At 52.8% G+C, this 22,569-nt stretch overlaps 1 protein-coding gene across 3 annotated transcripts in view; it reads right to left on the reverse strand.

The window, feature by feature from the left end:
* ITPKB (inositol-trisphosphate 3-kinase B) overlaps positions 1-22,569 on the reverse strand; it is a 93,026-nt gene that overhangs the window by 53,114 nt on the left and 17,343 nt on the right. The window lies entirely within an intron of this gene.

A 22,569-nucleotide genomic window follows, 5' to 3' on the forward strand; every position in this document is an offset into this window, starting at 1 on the left:
CAGTGGGTTCCCATGGCACCCCTCACATGCTTGCTTGGTCTTCAAGGACAGCCCTGAAAGACCTCAACGCTGTGCTCACAGAACTACTGCTAGCAACCTTTAAGACCGCATGGGAGACAGAGAAGGGTCAAAAGACCAAAGACCGGTGAATATTTGTCTCATATTTTTGCCAAATTGGACTCTGGAAGCTTCTGCCTGGCTGGATTATAGAATGAGTGATTTGTGAATACTTACAGGGAAAAAGCAGAAATTGCTCACAGTCTAAATGGGTTCAGCAAGAAAGTCTCAACAAACCAACCTCATTTCTTCTCCTGGCGTAGGCTATAAAACCAGAAAGAATGCCACAGAGAATGTGTTTAGGTCTCCTCGAGTTGCATGAAAAAAAACAGACATAAATCTGCATCTGAGTGTGGCCGAACAATCTTGAAGAGATCTGAACCACATTCTGGAGGCTACTGATCATGGACTGTTCATTAAGAACCTCGAGGATGGCTGCTTTGAGGATCCCAGAAGGGCCCTTCCCGAGTTACTCCTGGTCAACCTTTCTATCAACGCTCCTTGGATTTATGAATGAACAGCCACATACTGATTGGTGTGAAGTGCCTTGATCATAACTGATAAGGGCACGAGCTGGACACACACACAGCCCTTCACGGTTACACCAAGTGCATTCATATTCCTCACCCCCCAAGGCAGGGGGCCAGGTCTCATGATGCTCTTTTTTTGCAGTTGAAGAAACTCAGGATTTCTCAGCCTCAGCTACACTGATGTTTTGCACAGAGGAATTCTCTGCTCCTCTGTGCACTGTGAAAGGTTTAGCAGCATCCCTGACCTTACCTCACACACCACCAGCAGCACTCCCCTCACAGCTGTGATGAAAAAAAGGTCTCTAGACATTCTCGAATCACCCCAGTTGAAACCCACTGGGTTTGGGGCATCCAAGGGGCTCAGTAGTTGAGCGTCTGCCTTCGGCTCAGGTCGTGATCCCGGGGTCCTGAGATTGAATCCTGCATTGGGCTCCCTGCAAGGAGCCTGCTTCTCCCTCTGCCTGTGTCTCTGCCTCTCTATGTCTCTCATGAATGAATAAATAAAATATTAAAAAAAAAAGAAAAGAAAAGAAAAGAAAAGAAACCCACCGTTTCAAGGTCCACAGTTAAAAAGGTATGGGGCCAGTTTCTGAAGTCAAGTGTTAATTCCTCCTATGCTCTCAAAAAGCTGGGACAGTGAATATGACAAATCATAGAAACCAAGAATCAAAAGTATCCTGATTGAAGTGGCAAACAAAATCAATAATAAAAGAGCCCGAAGGTCCGTATTTTGATTTTAAAGATACCCATCATGCACAGTCAGGCTGGTGCTGGTGTGGCCAACTGCAGGGGAAGGGGCCCATGGGCAGCAGTCCTGGCATCTCCCACTCCCCCCCACCAGCCCCGCTGCCCTGGTATCATTCTGCCATGCTTTCCCCTCCTCACCTGCAGACCCCCAACCCCTGCCCCAGCCTGGCCCTGCCCTTCTGAGGAGCCCACTGTGCAGTACCACTGGCGGACAGGACAGGACAGGTGGCAGGAAGGAAGAGAGAGGACAGGGAGAGCAGAGCCTGGGAGAAGCATCAGAGGAGAGTGGAGAAGCCTGGGCAGGGGATCCCTGGGTGGCTCAACATTTTATCGCCTGCCTTTGGCCCAGGCTGTAATCCTGGAGTCCCCGGATTGAGTTCCGCATTGGGCTCCTTGCATGTGTCTCTGCCTCTCTCTCTGTGTGTCTGTCATGAATAAATAAATAAAATAAATAAAATCTTTAAATAAACAAAAAAAGAAGCCTGGGCAGGGCTTACCACACAGGGTGAGGCCTGCAGGTACCCTGAGAGGGTGAGGGTGAAGCAGAGAAGGGGAGGGCTGGCATGTCCCTGGCCTCCTGCCCAGCCTGATACTCACTCCCACCCATACTGCTCCCCGCTGCATCTTCACCCAGGGCCCCTGTTTAGCCCAATACTCACCCACCCACCTCCCCACCCAGCAGTCTTTGGAATCCAACATACTTAGTGAAAATCCAGGCTCTCCCAGGTAATGAGATCTGGGGCCCATTATTTAATCTCAAAGCCTCAGCTTCTGTATGGAGGCAAAGAGTATAAGAATATCCACCTTCCAGTTCTGCTCATGAAATTAAATGAGGATTCGATCCGTGCGAGCCAAGTGTTCACTGGTAGCCAGCATCTGTGATGACAGGCGACCCTGGCCGGTTGATAGCAACGATGTTTTACTCCCCAAATGCCAGCCACCACCTGGACTGTCTCTTTCATTTCCCGAGGACACCATTTCCTCAGTGGGAGTATTCACTGCTACCATTTCTCAGGGTCCCTTTGTGACCCTTAACGGTGACAGATTCCAGAGAATTCAGTGCCAGCATTAACAATGAGATAAGTCAACAATGCAAATCTTAACATCCGTGAGGGCTCTGCCGAGTTTCTAAGTGTTTGTCACACTGACGAAGGTACTGGATTCTCAGAGCTGAGACACTGTGGGGGTGATGTGGCCCGGGCCTCTGCAGGAGGCTGGAGTATCCACCAGCTTTGGGCGTGAGGGGCTAGACACCACCTGTGCCCACTCCCAGAAAAACATCCTGGGCACAGATCACAGTCCATGGTGTCAGTCTCCTACAGGAAGGACGGAGACAATGTCCCGAATTACAGAGAAGACATATCCTGATGTTCATTCATCCAGGCCTCTTGGGAACAAACCATACCAGCAACCACTAAACCAACTGGTTCGCTGGAAGCTGGAGGTGTTATTGTCTGAGAGCAACAAAGTACGGCTCATCGAACCAGAAAACACAGGCAAGTGCAACTAGAAGCCGGTAGGTCCAAGAACAAATCCACAGATTCAGGCTACGTGCCTGTCACAACTTGCTTAACCTTTTGGAATCTGTTTCCTGGTCTGACAGATGACGGAAATCAGCGTAAGGTGTGATGCATGCAGTGTTTGGAGAACAGTCAACAAACGTGAGCTTTCTTCTCCCCACCCCTCCCCACCATTAGCAAATCTGAAAATATCTCAAAGACATAGTGCAGAAAACACCAGAAAGAGAACATCCTCCTTTCCGATAAGCGAGTGCTGTAAAGAATGGGGCTCAGGAGAGCAGCAGAGGGAAGAGTTTCCTCGTCTAGCCGCCCCCCTGCCTGAAGTCAAGTCGGGGGGTGGGGTCACTCTGCACCTGATTCCCCAAACTCAGCAAACCAAGGCTGCCATTAACATCCCCAGGGAGAGCCCGGCTTTCTGCAGTTGCCAGCATATGGATCGGCACCCTGGTCACTCTTTCTGGTGGCAAGGTGGGGGTCACTGTTGGGGGGAGGTAGTGGCAGCTGCAGGGAAGAGGCTGGTGGCCCTGCCACTGCCCCAGGTGGCACTGCCAAAGAGTGAGAGTCCTCAGGTTCCTGTGTGCGGAACCCAGACCTCTCCTCCCCAGAGCTGCCCTAGGAACAACGGGTTCTCTGACCTTGCCTGGCACTTTGGGCCCCATGCTAGGTCACCCAATGAGGGCCAGTGGGGTCTCCTAGGCCACCTCACACAGCTCTGAGGGGTTAGGACGGAGGGGCTACGGGCCCCCAACCTTCCCACCCCATGCTGAGCAAGCACCCAAGGGAGATAGTAACTGTCAAAACCAAGTCCTGGAGGGTAGTCAGAATCTGCCACTGTGGCCAGTCCCCTGCTACATGTTCCCCCCCAAAAGTGCCTTATCCACGCCCATGAGAGCTGAAGCATCTCCCCAGAGATCACTCCAGGGAGGTTTCTCTGACTCTCTGTCGGAGTAAGTAAGAACAGTTAGCAAAACAGATGTGCCTTCACATCTGGATGTTAGGGGTCTCAGAGAGAAGCCAACACCCTCTTGGGGCACCTCTGGTCACTCCCACCAGCCCGGGAGGCAAGTCTCGTGCACAACACTCCAGACGGCGCAAATGTGACGCTACTGTGGGGCGGGCCAATGCCGTGGGCTGAAAATGACTTTGGGTTTGTCTGCCCAACCGGTTCAAATTGTGTATTCTGTCCCCTAAATGTCATGGGTGTAGCTGTCAAGGAGCAGGAGGGATCACCCACAATGGACAGTTGCTTCAGGACAGAAGCTCTGAAGGATCTGTTTCCCCCGCACCCAGCACAGTGCCTGGCAGAGGGCAGATGTCTGGGAAATTTCCGTTGTTGCAAAAGCTGAGAAAGGTCACAGATTCCTTCAGGCCCCCCAAGCAGCAGTTAGAGTTCCTTTCTGAGCTGAACACAGCTGGCCTGAGGGCACAGGGCATGGGGCATGGATGCCCACGAGAAGGGGCTCACCCTTGCAAGACCACCAGGCAGGAAGGTGTGTACCTTTCCAATCCTTCTGCCTCTCCTGGCCTCAGAGCAAGGCCCAGCTAAACCTCACCAGAAAAGACAGAGGCCTGGGGGACAGGCGTTGGTCACTCACACGTGAGTAGCTCATTACCTTACAGGTTCACTAGCAGCTGGAGAAGAATGGAAAAGACTCTTCTCCAGGAGGCCAAGCCCAAGGCAAAGGAGCTGTTGACTCCTTCAGAGATCAGAGCAGGACAAAAGGCAGCATCCCTGAGGAGGCAACCTCTCATGGCTCAGCTCCAGACCTGGCTTCTCCTCCGTCCTGCTGACTCGACACTCTCACCTGCTGGAGGTCTGCAAAGAGAGCCCTGGGGGTACCAGCTCTGCTCCTTTGCTCACAGCCCAGGCTGCTGCCATGTCCAACCTGTTGCGCTTACTTGCTTCAAATTAAGAAGTCTGTGTTTGGCAGCTCAGAGAAGAGCTGGAAAGCCAGCATGAGTCTGGAGTCAGCTGCTGGGGAGGGCCCAGTGAAGAGCTGGTGGATAAGAGCAAGGAGCACTGCCTCACGATCTCAGGCTCCATGACTTCTCCAAGGCCCTCCAACAGCCTCTGGCTCTCACTGTCCCCCACCAGGAACAGCCTCAGCCTTTTTTTTTTTTTTAAGATTTTATTTATTTGAGAAAGAGAGAAAGCATGAGCAGGGGCAGAGGAAGAGGGCAGATGCCCTGTGGAGCAGGGAGCCCGACGCGGGGCTTGATTCCAGGACCCTGAGATCATGACCTGAGCTGATGCTTCACCGACGGAGCCACCCAGGCGCCCCCAGCCTGAGTTTTCTAACACATTGATACTAAGGACCCATCATGCCAGGAGAACAGGAAGGTCTTGGCCACAAGGCAAGTACTCAGTGGGCCATCCATTCAGCAGGAAAGCTGCAGACAGCAGCATCCTGGTCAGAGCAGCACCATGACAGAGAGAAGAGGAGGGCACAGCAGGACAACCAGAGTAGGACCTGAGGGTCTCAGTATCGCTAGGCTCCTTGCAGGCTGCTGACAATGCCCGTTCCCCATGATGCTAATGGCCTGCCCTGAGACGCAGAATAGGGCATGGCAATGAAGTGCCCAGACTCTGGCGCCAGGCTGCCTGTGTTCACATACTAGAATTTTCCCTTATACTCAAGGAGTTACTCATTCGCCACATACCTCTGTGTTTTCACCTGTAGAAGGGTTTTAGGAACAACGCTTACCAAACAGGGCTGTTGTGAGGACTGAGGAAGCCAGAATATTCAAAGCACTTAGCAGGACGCCTGGCACATATGAGCACTCGACAGTTCACTCTTCTCCTCTGCTGGCTCTCTAAGAGCAGTCCTTGCTGGGAGACTCCCCACAGCACCCAGGATGGCACAGCCTCATTAATTCAAAAATAAAACAATTGGTACCACTCACCACGTCTGCAAGGCACTTTACACATGCCACTCCGTCTCCACAGAAACCCAATGCAAGAAGGATTTTCACAGAAGAATATCTTGCCTAAAACGGTACTAGTGGGATCCCTGGGTGGCGCAGCGGTTTGGCGCCTGCCTTTGGCCCAGGGCGCGATCCTGGAGACCCGGGATCGAATCCCACGTCGGGCTCCCGGTGCATGGAGCCTGCTTCTCTCTCTGCCTGTGTCTCTGCCTCTCTCTCTCTCTCTGTGACTATCATAAATAAATAAAAATTTAAAAAAAATTATTAAAAAATAAATAAATAAATAAAACGGTACTAGTAATCGGCCAGGCCATGATGGAAACTCAGCCTCAGTCTGCTTCTCTTTCCCATGGGCTACCCTGCCTGACTGCTCAACACAACCTCCTCTGCATAGAACCAGAAGGTGCCTAGACAGAAATCAAGCAAGGAAGGAAGAGAATACAAAATGAGAAGCTGAAGGCAGTTAGAAGAAATGCATTATGTTGGAAAGGTCTGTGTCTTCCTCTGGATCTAGGTCTACTATCACTTGCAGCTTTCCCTTTGCCTCTGGGTTTTTAGATCACATGGGGCATGACGTGGTAGCACACAGTACCTTCGAGAAGAAAACAGCAACAGGCAGTCCGAAACCAGTTCTGTGGACATAGATGGGGACAAGACTTCTCAAGAAGCCCCAGCTGATTCTTCACATGAACACACCCCCAAGAACTTCACACGTTCTTGGCCCTCCAATCCAAACCAAAGCCAGCCACACGGGGTCTGCTCGGTCAGACCCAACTCCTGCTTCTGAGGAAGTTGCATTTCTGCAGAACAGAACGGACCAACCCAACAGAATTCCACAGGAACTTGCAGGCTCTGCCATCTTGCTAAGAGCTCTTCAAAAAGCTGACTTTCCCATTTTCTCCAAGGACCTTGGGCCTTAAGCTTCACAGATGTAGGGAGACCTGCTCCGTATATGGTTGGCATGGTGGGGATTCGGAGGAAGAGGGAGCCTGGCCAAGGCCTGCTGCTGGCTGGGCCTGGAATGAGCAAGGCGCAGGGGCCCTCACTACCCAACCTGGTTGTGATGACAGAGGTCAATGTCACATCCACTGAACCCAGCTAACTGGCCTCGTAGCATCAGCACCCAAACACTTCCTAAATCTGCTCAACAGTCAGAGCCAAATAGCCATGTCCACTCACCAACTGCTCCCTTATCAGAGGTCTTCCTCTCGCCTCCTTCCCTAGCCCTGCCTGCCTAGAGAGGGTCCGAAAAGGCCCCAAGTGCCTCCGTTAGACCAGGGAAAGTACAGCAAAAAGAGACAAGAACATGGCTTTGGGTATTTGTGGAGCAGAGAAACTACCTCCCCCCGGCTCACCCCCAGGACCCCCTTCTGCTGCTGCCCTCTCTTCTCAGGGCCAGGCTGGGTCCCGCTGTCACACAGGCAGGACGCCTGGCGCTGGCCACACGCGCCCTGAGAGCACAGCCTGAGGTCTAGCGGGGTCTCCAGGAGACCCAGCGCTGCGGCAGGCAGCGAGCACCGGGCACCGGACGGCGGGCACTGGACAGAGGGCGGCGGGCACCGAGCACTGGGCAGCGGGCGGCGGGCACCGAGCACCGGGCAGCGGGCAGCGAGCAGGGGGCAGCAGGCGGCGGGCACGGAGGAGCCGGCAGCGGGCGCCGGGGGACGCGTGTGCAGGGCCGCGGGGCAGGTGCAGTCGGCGCCGGGGGGCAGGCAGCGCGCAGAGCCCCCCCCCGCCCCCCGCTGTCCCCCTGGCCTGAGCCGCGCGGGGGGGGCCCTGCGCTCCGAGGGCCCGGGTCGGGGGTCAGGGGCCCGAGGGTCTACACCCGCCCGCGCCCCAGGGGCTCCTCCCCGCCGCGCCTCCGCCCCGCCCCCCGACGCCCACGCGCGGAAGCCCCGGCCCGCGCGGCCCCCTCCCGGCATGCTCCGCGGCGGAGCGCGCGCCTGCGCGGTCACGTGACGGGCGGCGGCGGCGGCGGCGGCGGCGCGCTCACGTGACGGGCCCAGTCGCCGCCCCCTCGGGGTTCCGGGGGTCCGGCGGCAGCCCCGGGCGTGCGCAGCTCCTCGGCCTCCGTGGAGGGGGCGCTGCATTCGGGGCTGGCAGCGGAGGGCACGCGGGGAGGGCTTTCCCGCTGGTGCTTCCCCCGCCCAGGCGCAAGCCACGTGGGCCGTGTCCCCGCTGCGGACCCCGCGTGGGCCCGACCCGGGCCCCTGGCCATGGCACTGCCCCGCGGGGGCGTCGGCCTGCAGACCCCGACCCCGACCCCGACCCCGGCCCCGGCCCGGGGAGCAGTCCCCGGTCTCTGCCGCCGACGGCAGGTAGACGTTCGCACGCGGCCCGAGACCTCAGAGACGCGCTGGGCGCGCCCCACGGCGCCCACGGCCGACCGCGGACTCCTCGCACGTTGCGCCTTAGGGGCGACCAGTGTCCTCTGGGCCTGCCGCCCCCGCCGGCTGCACCCCGGGCCCGGGTGTGAGCCTGGAGAACACCCCCCGTTGGCAGCCCCGCCCCCGCGGGCCTTGTGAGCTCTTCCTGGGAGACTGGGGAAAGGCAACATTTTGTCACTCGGGAGAAACCAACAGAAAGGCTGTGACAACGCCCTGGAGACGCACAGCAACCGAGAAAGCCTGTGCAGCGGCTTGAGCCAGAGCCGTGCATCGTTCTGGCAACTCCACCGCCAGCCTTTTTTTTTTTTTTTTAAATCTCCAGAGATCTTTGGCAAGTTAAACATTCTGTGATGGATGGTCTGCAGCAGCAACCAGGCCGGGGTGAGGGCCACAGGGGACACAGTCAGCGACTTCACACAGTTTCTGGCCCATGTGAAGCCCGAGAGCTGCAATACACTTCCTGGAAGTTCTTCAAGCTCCTTCTCCACTGAGAAAACAGACGCCTCGTTAAACTTCGAGTTGGAGAGGAGAGCTACCGGCAAGGTAGCTTGCAGTGCGGCAGCGCTTTTAAAAAGATTCACAGCATTGCCCCTGCTTGGTCCCAAGTGTTTAACGTTCGGAGCAAAGCAGATCCATAGGCTCCCTGCACTCCGGTCACTCGTCCACACAGCATCATCATCCCAAGATCTCCTAGAAGATTTAAGAGCTAATTGCCTTGATCACTCGCCTCACATTTCGCAGAAACATCCTGGCGGCTAGAGGGAGGGAAGAGACTTCAGAACTGTAAAGTTGGGGTTCTCAGCTCTGCCTCCCCTGTCCTGTCAACTTCCTGAGTCAAATCCAAATGTTCAGAAGCGCCTGTGCGTGTATGTGCACGCACCCCTTCGGCCTCCAACCAGAAAGACTTGTATCTGTGACCGCCTCCACCTCATTCCAGGAGGCTGGGCTGGCGATGCTGGAGGCTGTGTGCATCAACCCTCCAGCCACTGCCAAACTACCCTGAGACTTTTCTCTTGACCCTGAGAACAGGTCTTTGAGCCACACCTTGCAGCTCCCTCTCAAACAGGTCATTTCAGGAATTTGAAAAGTCCCTGGAACTGAAGCAAAGCCTCTTAACCAAGCCCAGACTTTCTGGGAAAACACTCTGATCAACCAGAAGAAATTTTCTGCCCTCTCTCCCAATTCCCAAGCACCCATTTACTCACAAAACATGCCCCTACCAGCCTGTTCTCCCTTGTTCCTAGCTGTTGAGGGCTAAGGCTGAGAGCTGCTGGGAGTTGCGTGCCGCGGGGCGGGGGGAGGGGGGAAGCATCTGGGCAGATATCCCCGCTCCCCCTCCCTGTGCTTCAAAGGTCAAAGAGCATTCACAAGCTGCTACCCCACAAACCTGGAGGATTTCAATAGTTTCAGCCATAGGCAGTACAGAATGTTTAGAGTCAGGTGAAGGGAAAGGATATAGTATCACAAAGTTGAACTCAACCCTGAAAAATAACAAATAATAGCAAACAAGTAACAAATATGATAGTGATAGTGAAACTCTTTTGGGGGCTGGACAGGTGTTGTTCCAAGTGAGTGCCAGCAGCTCCCTTTTGCCCACTTCCAGGTTCCTTGACTGGAAACTTTCTAGAACTTGCTGAAAGGGAGCTCAGAGATCAAGTCTTTGGGTTCTAAGTCTACAGACTGTAGCTGGAGTTGAGATGGGCTTCCAGCCACAGATGTCCTGCAAGAGCGAACAGAATGGTTTGTGAAGTATGCATTTCTCCAGCGGGGAGGATGCACCATTTTCAACCACTTTCCAAAATGACACAAGACCCAAAAGGGGTTAAAAATCACTGATCTGGTCCAGCTCTTGGGTTTCACAGAGGAGCCCCATAAAAATTCAACTGAATGCTCCAGGCAATGGAGCAAATTATATGTCACCTTCTAAAGCTGGCTGGGGCCTGTGGGAGGAGGAGGACACCACATGAGCTAACAGGCCTTTTCCCTTACTAATTACAAGGATTCCATGAAGTTTCCAGCCGCCACTCTGTCTGGCTTTCTGGGCCTGGGTGTGTCGGTTGCCACTCGATGCCCAGGAGACTGGAGGTGGCTGGATATGGCCACAGGCCAGCTAGCTAACACCCAGGCACCTGCTCTGAGCCCAGGGCTTCTTGGGAATTCAAAAAGAGGTTTTCAAAAGACCCTTTCTTATGGTGAGACATAGTCTAGTCCTCTAAGAACCCATCCCAAAGGTTGGTTGCATAAGAAAAATTAGTAAAAAACACCTCCCTCAAAAACCAGTTTGTCCCTACTTCCAGGCTAGCACCATTAAGAATGATTTCACAAGGGGCAAAAAAAAAAAAAAAAAAAAATCTATTAAAATAAGTCAGAATGAAAACACAGCCGCAAATAAAGTAGGATTTTAAGAGCAAACCACAGAACAGAAAAATATTTGTAAACAGCAACTGAGAGCCCGCTATATAAAAATGCTATCAACACATGCCATCACTGCCACAGGACAGCTAGACAGTTGCTCAGTGTAGATCAGTAGGAGTTTACATAGTAATTAGGGCCATTGTCACACGGAAGTATAGAGAGTCCCACTTGAAAACTGAAGAATTACAAATTAAAACTTGAAGGGATGGTCAGACAGTAGTAAATATAAAGAAAAGCCAGTGGTGGTGGAGGAACCGCAGCCCTTAGACTTTGTGGACGGCTATGTCATTGGTTTAGTCTCTGCAGACAGGAGGCACGAGGAGGCAGCTGCTCATTCTTCTCGGATACTGAGGATGACATCCCCAAAGGAACACTTCCCAAGGAAGTAACCACGAGGAGAAGAGAAAGGTAACCTTCACAAAAATGCCCATGGCTGCACACGGTGACAGCTGTACCTAGGGAGGAGCATGAGGACGTACTCCTGCAGAAGTTCAAAGCCCTGGCTCAGGAACTAGGCGGCACCACACTTCTGGATACTGTTTTCCTCCTCTGAAAACAATGAGTGGCTGTGAGATTTAGGATAAATAATCTATATAAAACACTCAGAGCTGTGCTTGGCATAGAAGTACTTGGTAAAAGTTGGGTGCTGGGGCGCCTGGGTGGCTCAGTCGGTTAAGCATCAGACACTTAAAAAAAAAGGTTTTATTTATTTAATCATGAGAGACATAACAGAGAGAGGCAGAGACACAGGCAGAGAGAGAGAAGCAGGCTCCATTCAGGGAGCCCAATGCAGGACTGGATCCAGGGACTCCAGGATCACACCCTGAGTCGAAGGCAGTTGCTAAATCGCTGAGCCACCCAGGGATCCCAGAGCATCAGACTCTTGATTCCAGCTCAGGTCATGATCTCAGGGTTGTGGGATCGAGCCCCGAGTCAGGCTTCACGCTGAACATGGAGCCTGCTTAAGATCCTCTCTTTCTCTCTTTGCCCTCCTCCACGTGCCCATGCTCCCTCTCTCCAAAAAATAAATAAATAAATTGCCTAAAAATAAATAAAAGTTTGGTGCTGGTATTACTATTATATGATATTCTCACTGAACATATGAGTTAACATTAAAATGATAAAATCAAAAGATAAAATGAGTACAATCAGATTATAATTATGTACAACAGTTATGCAGCTTATCAAAAACCCAAGTACAGGGATCCCTAGGTGGCGCAGCGGTTTGGCGCCTGCCTTCGGCCTAGGGCGCGACTTCCTGGAGACCCAGGATCAAATCCCACATCGGGCTCCCAGTGCATGGAGCCTGCTCCTCCCTCTGCCTGTGTCTCTGCCTCTCTCTCTCTCTCTCTCTCTCTCTCTGTGACTATCATAAATAAATAAAAAATTAAAAAAAAAAAACCCAAGTACACTTGGAATGAGTTAAAATCGTTCATTTTGTTGTGGTTACCATTAGATTCTTTCTCAGTAATATCTGAGTTTATGTTAAAAATTAAAAAGGACAGAGGAAAAAAAATCAACAGTGCCTCAAACCCTTTCTAGGACAAGGGGGCCACAGAGAGAGGAGTCTGATTTTATTTGGGTGCCTCCATCCCCCCGCAAGGAACCTCAGCAAAATGTGTGCTCACTGGAGATATTCCAGCGATAAATGCTAATGGTCTTGAGTCACTCTTCTGCCTGAGGCTGACATGGGCACAGGCATGTGACCCATTCTAGTCATTGAGACAGATGGATGTCTGCTGCGGGGGGGAGGGGTCTTTTGAGAAAGACACCTGGGACACAAGGAAGGGCCGTCCCCTCTGTTTCCTCCAGGGAACGCTCTGGTGTCCACACAGGACACCTGGCCCCGCAGCAGCCGTCCTGTGGCCCCAAGAGGAAAGGAGGCAGGTCAATATGCCCTGGGCTCAGGACAGCTGACGCAGAGGGACCCAGGCCCCAGAAACACTTGGTGCACCACCGAATTACCCAGCACTGGAGCTGTCTCTGCTGGGACTTACTCATGAAGGTGGAATTACACGTTTTCTTTATTGTTCAAGACAGCAGAGTTGCAATTTTCTCTTATGTGAGCTAAGTGCTTTGTAACTAGAGAGGTGGGGGTCCTCAGCAGGTGCCAGCCAGGACCTGCTATCGTGTCCCACCCTGGGAATGAGCCAAGTGGCAGTGGAAGAAGAAAAGGCCCTGTGCCCACTGTACAGACCTAAGGACGACCCCTGATGACATGGCAAGCTGGTGACAGCACTGGGCAACAGGGTGCCAGATGTCTGGTCCCTTAATAGGGGACCTCCTGGCCACCAGCGCTCCCATTTCCAGAATCACACATTTCACAAAGGCTATTTCAGAACAGCCCTTTGGGGAGGGCTACCAGAGAAAGCACAGGACACCCGGGTAAGTTTGAATTGCAGATAAACAACGAGTCACTTTTTGGTACAAATGTGTCCCACGTGGGAGGCTTCTGTGCCTCTGCTCCAGGGGTCTCTCTTCTCTGCCAGGGACCTGAGTAGGGACAAGGGCCTCTCTGCCCCTCAGCCTCCAGGCTGCCCTGGGTGCATCCAGCCTCACGGGGTCTCTGATGCATGGGAAGGTCCGGTATGCATTTTACAGCAATACACAAGGCTCGGGTGACACAAAGGGGTTGGGCATCCCTGCGGATTGGCCCTGGCTGGTTTGGGAATGGTGGGGCCCCTGACATCCAACATCCCAAGAACGTCTTAGATGAAGCAAAAGACATGATCTTTCCCTGGCCCTACCCCATCTAAACATGCAGCCACCAAGACTGTCAACAAGCCAGGAAAAGCGGCACGGGGGGTGGGGACACATCAGCCTCACCTGTCCTGCCCACCCACTACAGACTCACCTTATCTGAGGTCACACTAGGCTGTTTTTTTCCACAGTCACCCAGGCCCAGGATAAGGTCTGTGTGATTTGCTCACCGTGGCACTATCCACCTGCTTACAAACAATCCTTTAATGAAACTGGCCCCTAAGTCCTGCCCATGCTCCCTGTGGGGTCCCACTGCGGGCCAGCACGAACACAGAGCTGGGCCTGAGCGAGTACCCGTGAAGACACAGCTCACTGACTCCAGAAGATTCATGATCAGCTGGCCATGAGATGTGGCCAGGTCCCAGTGAAAGCCAGAGCAAGCTCCCGGCCCTGCCCCTCTCTGGCCTCTGGCCTGCTGCCCACTATAGATGGTGCCAACAGGTATGGCCAGGAAAGAAGCCTGGGCTGGGGCAGCTGGCACCCCAGGCCTTCAACAGAGCAGAAGGGACTCTCCTGTGGCAGCGGAGCTCCCTGGTAGTAGCTTGCCTCGGCTCTTCACAGGGACGTAGAGAAAACCAACCAGAAAGTGCAGGTAAGAAGGAGCTCCAGGCACGAAGGACAAACAAATGGAAGCCCCTCTTCTGCAGTCTCTCCCTGGTACTGCCACTTCTCCACTCTTTGACATCTCTAGGCCAATGCAGACCCTCAGGGGAACCCTCTTTCCCACTGGGAACCTGGATCAGGAGAGTGACCATGGGGCTCATTGTGCAGCTCTGCCAGCCTGCAGTGGGGCTGACCAGCTCACCCCAGCTGGGGACACCAGCAGTGGGGACACCGGACCTCCAGAGCCCTCACCCAGGTCCTGGTTGAGGCGTCAGCAGCTGCTGGGAGGGTGGGGCCTGTGCAGGGGGCTTCATTTACAAAACACACACTCAAAGACAGAATTATTAAGAATTTCAAGGGGAGCCTGGGTGGCTCAGTCAGTGAAGTGCCTTTCAGCTCAGGTCATGATCTCAGGGTCCTGGGATCGAGCCCCACATTGGGCTCCCTGCTAAGCAGGGAGTCTGCTTCTCCCTTTCCCTTTGCCTCTCCTCCTGCTCCTGCTCTCTCTCTCTTTCAAATAAATAAATAAATAAATAATCCTTAAAAAAAATAAAAAATTATTTCAAGACAGTGATTACGCAGCATTAAACCCCAAGGGTTCGACCCTGGGCATGAGAGGCCTGCACTGTGCTGGTCATACACCCAGAGGCAGCCCTGCAGTGACAGTACTTTAAGACAGAAGAAGGAAAGAAAGGAAATGGGCACAAAATATTCTTCAGTTTACTGGTGGTTCCCAGTACTCATAAGAGGACAAAAAACGTAACTTCATCACTTAAAAAACTTTGGCCAACACCCTGTCCCAGGTGACAAGATACTGCTTGGCCTGACATTCCCGCTCCCCCAATCCTCCTCCCCAATCCCTTAACTGCCTGAAATCTTCTTGAGATTATGCCAAAATAGGTAATTCCCTGCAGTGATTGCCAACCAGAAACCACCTGCCCGGGCCCGAGAGGGTGTCTGGATGTGCAGGGAGGGGTGCACGGTGGCTGAGGGGGGGGATCTTCTGGGGAACAGTACCCCAAGGCTGGAGACGCTAAGTGGCCTGCAGGGGCTGGGCAGTCCCAAATAAAGAGTGCTCCCCATTAATGCCCCAGTTGGAAAAGCTGCACAGGGAAGTTCCAAGTCACCAGAGCCCATGTGGACCTCCTCTTGCTTATCGAAGAGGCAACAAGTACCAACAGAATCCCTCAGGACCACTGTTCATGGACCACTGTCCATGGTCTGAGCTGCACCTGCCAGGGTGTCTGCCACATAGCCAGTCCTCCTGCACGCCCCCTCCTGCTACAGTCTGGGACTGTGCTGTACTCCCAGATCCTGCCCCCCATGGGTGCACCCCGTGTGCGGGTGGTGTTTTTCTAGAAACCGTTAGCTCCCCTCCCTCTTCCTAAGCAAGCCCTGCAGCAAGCCTTCCTGGGCTGGGGGGGTGGGGGGTTATTCAGTGTCTCACAGCAAGTGCCCCAGCCTGGCCCCAGGGCCCCGGGAGAAGGGCTTCAGGAAACTTCTGTGGTGGTGTACAGTAAGCCGCCAGGGTGGAAACGTAGCAAGAGAGAGATAATCGTCGTGGTTTTATATATAGTACCTGTGTCTTCCGGAGACCTCGAAGCCCAGGGCAAGTGCCTGGTGAACTACCTTCCGACCACCCCAAGGGGCCGGGGTCTCCCTTCTCAGAGCCCGGGCCCCTGGCTGAACACCGTTAGGCCCTGGTGAGGTCCACAGCAGCCCAGGTCCCTGCCCTCCTCATCACCCCACACTAAGTGGGCAGTGCAGACAGAAGGTGAAGAGAGCCAAGCCACAAATGCCACCGCTGGGGCCCCTTTACTGAAACAAATTCCCAGAGCAGGCACATCTGCAAGCACTTCCTGCTCAGCTGAATGAAGCATACCCATTTTGCAGCTGAGAAAGTCAAGGTGTTGAAAGGATGGTGGTCTGGGTGGAGGAAGCACTGGCCTGGGCGGAAGGGCAGCTGTCCTGGCCCTGGCTGCCTTGGCCCTGCATTCAGCCGCCACCTGTCTGCTCAGGCTCCTTCCAGTCTTATATTACCTGGTCCTGCACAGCCTGCCAAAGCTTCTAGAAGGCCAACAGCGCTTTGCTGCCCTCAGAGTGAGAGAACGGTACAGGCTGTGGGTGTGAAAAATGCTGGGGAGCCACCGTGTCATGGGTGCCCTGGATTACCAGATGGGGGACAGGGAGCAAACCACAGGCTGGTCCTCTGCACACCCTTCCAGGGCAGCCCTTCTCTGAGGGGGCGCGTGCATGAACACTTCCACCCACACCACACACACATGTGCAGTTGCACTCTTACATGCACACTCCTGTACACACACACAGACATGTGCCTGCTCCAGCAAGCCCCCGCTGGGGAGGAGACTCTGGACCAGCTGGCTGCTCCGGCCTCTCCCCATCTCTGGAATGCCCCTACCTCCCCAGTTCCCAGTTGGCTGCTACTAATCTTGTCTCCCTGGAGTCAATGCCTGTGGCCCCCTGCCCCCCTTCTGTCCACCTGCCTTGCCCCGGCCCACTGCACACCATGGTGAAAACCGGTTCAGAAATAGAGTGGGAACCAGGTCTGGAGAGAGCGCGTCACTGGCCAACAGCCACTATTTTTAGCTCTATGTGTCTAAGTCCTCTGTGCCCCCTGTCGAGGGGTGACAAGGACTGTGTCCTCCCCACAGGTTTCCGGTTTTATCCCATTTTAGGTCCACCGCAGCCAGGCTCTGTCTCTATCTCCCCGCTCCAGGGCCTGGGACAGAGTCGTGGTCTGAATGAGTTTCTAACAAGGAACACACTCCCAGTTTTATAAGGAATTTGCTCGGCCTTCTGAAAGCATCCCAAAGAGCCTCAGTCACATTTTCTCACACCTGGCGCAGTTCTCCAAACAACCCCGTAAATCCATGGTTCACAAAGAATACCATCTTGCTCGACACTTGGCTCGGGCTTCAAAATTGTTCTGTTTCCTACAATAACAGCCAGAGAAAGCATCCTGGGGTCCTGATCAACTACTCCCACCTCGCAGACACAGTCCACCGTGTCCCAGCCATGTTTACTAGAACACCTTCTCCCACCCCAACATCATAACTCCAAAACGAGGGCTTGTGACCAGTCCCAAACCACAAGGACCTCCCCCCTGACTTGTTCAGAGAATTAGTTTTTTGAAATCCTGATGGTCTAATTTTCTCTTTTCGCTCAGCAGTTTCTCACTGAACTTGCCATCAGGCCATTCTTTGAGGCCAAGCTAGGAGGCCCTCAAAGCCATGACAAGTTGCCCACCCTCACACGGCTCAGGTACAGGGCCCGACACATTGTGCTGTCCCCAGATATTTCCAGTTCTTCTCCTAGACACATGGTAGGACTCAATGCCCCTGCCCCCTTCAAGTTAGGTGAGGACACAACACTCACCTGGCCAATGAAATATGAGCTGAAGAGGGGTGGCTCAATCAGTTAAGCATCTCTCTTTGGCTCAGGTTATGATCCTGGGGTCCTGGGATCGAGTCCCATGTCAGGCTCCCTGCTCAGCAAGGAGTCTGCTCCTCCCTCTCCCTCTTCTCTGTTCCCTACCCCCAGCTCATGTTCTCTTTCTCTCTGCCTCTCAAATAATGAATAAAATCTTTTGAAAAAAATAAAAGAAAGAAAGAAATATGAACAGAAGAGAAACGTGCTATTTCTTGGAGCTGAAGCTCTCTGAACCAGTATGGGATTCACCATATTCTCATTCTCTCTCTGCCATGGTGACCAGCAATGCTCGAGAGTGGCTGCCCCATCAGCCTGGGTGGCAGCGTGAAGACAACACATGGCAGAGTGCACAGCTGACCCAGCCCAGGTCTGCAGTATGGGCAAGAAGTAAACCTTTGCTGTCTGAAACCACGGATTGTGGGGCTGTTTGTTACTGCAACAGAGTCTCACCTGTCCTGACCAATGCAAACCTGTGATTGAAAAAATCCTCTGGTGGATGTGAACCAGCTTGCTGCTTGAAAGGAGGCAGCAAGACAACAGCAAGAGGGAGGGAAGGGGAGGCTCTGCAGCAAACTAATTGTCATTCTTTAAAACTACCTTGTGTCTCACTTTCGTGCTTGTGTGTGCGTCCTTCTACTCTGGATATAGTTCCCCTTCCTCTGCCTAGGTGAACTCCATCAAAACTCCATACAAATAGCACTATCTGCAATTTCTCTTCCTGGCAGCCCCAGAGAGAGTGGCCTTGGTCCTCTGCTTCCAGCAGGACTCTGGATGGGCCTATCCCCTGCCCACCTTCCCACACACACAAGCCTGGACACAGTACTGCAGCACCACCACTGGGAAGGCCGCATGGAGTGTCCATGGTTACCAGGACAAGTTCTAGAGCACCAGCTTTCCACCAGCGGCGATTTGCCTCTTGGGGCACATCTGTCAGTGTGTGGAGACAGTTTGGGTTGCCACAATCAGGGGAGGTGCTGCTGGTCAGGGATGCTGTTAAATATCCTAGGGTGCACAGAATAGCTTCCCCAAAACACAAAATTATCTGGTCCCAAATGTCAACAGTGCCAAATTTGAGAAACCCTCTTCTACAGTTTGAAAGCCTGAGTTCATGTCATGATTCTTGCATTACTGTGATTTTAGGCATGTCACTTAACTCTTCATTCAATGCCCACCCATGATAGATGCCTAATAGGTGTGAGCTCTTGTGATCTGCCTCCTACCCTGAACTATGATTCCAAGAAGGTAGGAACTATGCTTTACTTACACACACATCTCCACCTGCTAGCATAACTTGGATCCGGCCAACACCCAATACGTGTCTGTGGACCATGTAAGGAAAGAGCTGACCCCAATTGCAAGGAGTGGTTAAAACCTTCCTCCAGGTCCCCAAAAGACAGTCTGTGCATTTGGTAAAACCTCTATTGGTTTGAGTGTTGAGTATCTTATGACTTCCAGTTCACTGCAAAGTACGAATGCAATTCATAGTTACTCTCAGTTAACTAGAATATCTAAGAAATGAGACTAACACACACTATCCTGGAAGAATGCAGGTTCACAGGAAATAAATTTTATAACTGTGATGCTATCTGGAGAAGTGACTTGAATCAAAATGAACTACTCACCAAGAGCCATAGCACATTTTATTTCTTCAACCTCAAAACAAGCATAAATATCAAATTTTAATTTGAACCAGGAATGTAACAAGGGTTTGTGTTTTTTTTTTCCTCCTTCTTCCCTTAAGAGCATCGAATAAGTTCAAACCAGAGTCAAACCTAGGCTTTCAGAAAGTACCAAACCAGAAAAAGATTCTGAACCAAACTATCATGTGATTCAGCTCCTTTTTTTGATCTTGGACCCCATCAAATGACTGCTAAGATGTGCTGGAATATTCTAGTAGGCCATAGGGACTGAGTGGAAAGCCTGTGCTCATGTCCCTGCACGAGACCATCTCCACCACCCAGACTCAGAGCCTCATGTAAAAATCCTCCACTCGTTCTCCAAAAATCCTCTAAGCCCACGTAGAAAACAATTCCTCCTTTGTGACAGATTGTTGGTACCAATTTACCAAAGGAGATTTTGCAAATATTATACTTCATTAGACGGAGGAACAAACAGCCCCACCTTTTTTTTATGAGTCACTCAAGTGAAGATGTGCATTTCACACGCTGTGAAGTCACAGGCCTGTCACCAGGCAGAGAAGCAAAGGTGAATGCATCCTTAAGCAGATGGCATCCCCACCCTGCTTCCCGGTGGAGACCAGACCCTCCAGCAGACCCTCAAGCTGGCAGCCACCCCATTAACACTCAAGGCCACTTCCTGCAGCCTCTCCCAAGACAGGAGGCAAAAGGCAGAAAACCAACCCCGCTGCCCACCCGCCCACGGTGAAGGGGGTGATTTAGTGCTGGTTCTAAGCAGAAAAAGTACTTGGGTCACCACGGTTTGGAGCAGTTTTAAATGATACACATACTTTTTCTTCTCTGTTTTGTGAACACAAAAGGGGAAGCATTTCTGGGACCTTCAGCAGGACAGTGTTGCAAAACTAAATGCAAAGTGCAGGCCGGGCTGAACAGACCCAAGGGGAAGCTCCAAGGGGAGGCTGTTCCTCGGCCACTGTCCTTGGGGAGGCCCAACAGGAGGCCCAGCCAGGTGCTAAGGAGACACTCCATGCTCCTGCCTGTTCTTCTTTTTATTCCAGGCCCAATGATTAACAGACAGCTTCTCTTAAATATCGGCCCTGTGAGTCAGCCTTGGTGGGATCCTGCGGCCACAGGGGCAGGCAGGTGATGGTGTGGGTGGGTGGGGTCCATGGCAGAGGGGAGGCTGCAGGGGGCCATCACTCTATTCTGGATCAGAGGAGGTGGGGGCAAGATGGGACCTGAAGGGTGATGAAGCACCTCCCTAGGGCATAGAGAGGGCAGCACCCTCAATGGGGTGGTGTGTGTGTGTGTGTGTGTGTGTGTGTGTGTATGACGAATGCACAAGGCTTTTGACATCCTGCCCGTGTTTTACAGCACCTCTGGGGATTTTTTTTTTTTAAAGCCAGATCATTTCACCGAAGAGGACGTACAGATGATAAGCACATGAGAAAATGTTCAACACCGTTAGCCATAGGGAGAAGCAAATTAAAACCATGATAAGAGACCCATGCAACTCTGGAGCTGCTAGAATAAAGTTCAGTAACCATCCCCCCACCCTGACCCTCTCCCCCACCCCGTGCTGGCAAGGATCTGGGAAACCTGGACTGCTCACACGCTGCCGGTCACACGCTGCCGGTGGGAACACACAGGAGTGCAGTCACTCCGGATGCAGTCTGGCTTATTCTTTTTTTTTTTTTAAGATTTTATTTATTTATTCATGAGACACACACACACACACACACACACACACACACAGAGGCAGAGACACAGGCAGAGGGAGAAGCAGGCTCCATGCAGGGAGCCCGATATGGGACTCGATCCCAGATCCCGGGATCACGCCCTGAGCTGAAGGCAGATGCTCAACCGCTGAGCCACCCAGGCATCCCATTCTGGCTGATTCTTAAAAAGCTAAGTATGTGACTACCATATGACCCAGCAATTGCACTCTTGGGCATTCGTCATCACCAAGAAGTGAAAGCTTACAGTTCGCACAAAAACCTGCATGTGCGTGTTCCTGGCAGCTTTGTTCGTGGAGGCTAGACATTACACACAACACAGAGTGACGGCTTCATCAGAGTCTCAAGATGAGTGAAAAGCAAGGGTGAGCAATCCCACTTCCAACTAAGGTCCCCTGGAAGGCATGGTGCTCACCCCACAGGGGCTCGCCTGGTCTGCGGTGTCTGCTCACCACCCCTCGGGCACCTCCTCCATGCTCACGGGGGCCACCTTCCCATGGTGGCACTGTGGTGCCCCCATGCAAGGAAGCACCACAGCATCTTGCAGTTCCCAACCCCCTACTCAGCTCTGCCCACCAAAGCCATGCCAAGCCAGTCTCTTCCTGCAGGGAAGGAACTTCAGTACAACCAGGTAGTGCAAGCCTGGGCCTCCTGTCTACCAGTCCCATTGGAATAAACCTTCTTCTCTTGATGGTACCACATCTCCTAATTTAACTGAGGTCCGCAGGCAGGTACTGCCGCACGATGCCCTCAATTCCAGTATAGGTGTCACTGGTATGTCTGACACACAGCTTGTGTCACTCAGAAGGATCTGGAATGCCTGGGGGCCCTCCTCTTCTCCACAGTCAGGGGCTCACTGCCCAGCTCCGTGGGCAGCAGCGAGGAGCTCTAACTTCTCTTCTTCCCTCCCCACCAGGCCTGGGAGCTCCGAGGCAGCTCCAGAAGCTCCCCTTTGTTGCAGTTCTATCAATTGAGTGTTTTTGTACAAAGGCCCATTCACTGAAAAGGAAAAGAATCCTCTCTTGGTTTCACCTCTGAGAATAGAAAATTGATCTTGAACCAGACTGAAGCACGACTCCAGGGCAACTGTGTGAAGCCAACTCTCTTGCCCCCCAGATGGATTGTGTCCAAGGCATAAGCAACCCAAATGCTCTCAACCATCCATCGCTAAGGCTTCTGCAATGACCCTCCGTCTCCTCTGTACACAAGACAGCCAGTCCCTGATCCCCATGAAGCCCATGGCCCAGAACTGAACAAAGCCCTCCCTGCACACAGAGCAGCATCTCCTCTGTCCTCCCGGTGACCGACCAACTGACTCACGGGTGGCAGGGAGGAAGGGCTGGGGTCCCAGGCCTGCCATTTACTGGCTGTGCTGTGCAGATAGCAGCCTTGTGTCCATCTGATTGGCAGTCTGCTTGCTTGCAAAAATTAAATGAAGTGATTTATAGACAGTGCCTTGCACATAATAGATACTCTTATTTTATGACTATTGTGCACCCCAAGACAGCTCAGCCCTTTTAACAGCTGTACCACACAGTTAATTTATGAATCTTTAATTTTTTCTAAAGATTTTTTATTAATTTATAGAGACAGAGAGAGAGAGAGAGGCAGAGACACATGCAGAGGGAGAAGCAGGCATCATACAGAGAGCCTGACGTGGGACTTGATCCAGGGTCTCCAGGGTCACGCCCTGGGCTACAGGCGGCGCTAAACCGCTGAGCCACCAGGGCTGCCCAATTTATGAATCTTTAATAACATCATTACTCCCGGTGACTTTCACAAGAAGTACTGACAAGCCAAGT

The sequence above is a fragment of the Canis aureus genome, chromosome 6 (assembly GCF_053574225.1).
Source record: "Canis aureus isolate CA01 chromosome 6, VMU_Caureus_v.1.0, whole genome shotgun sequence".
NCBI classification, from domain to species: domain Eukaryota; kingdom Metazoa; phylum Chordata; class Mammalia; order Carnivora; family Canidae; genus Canis; species Canis aureus.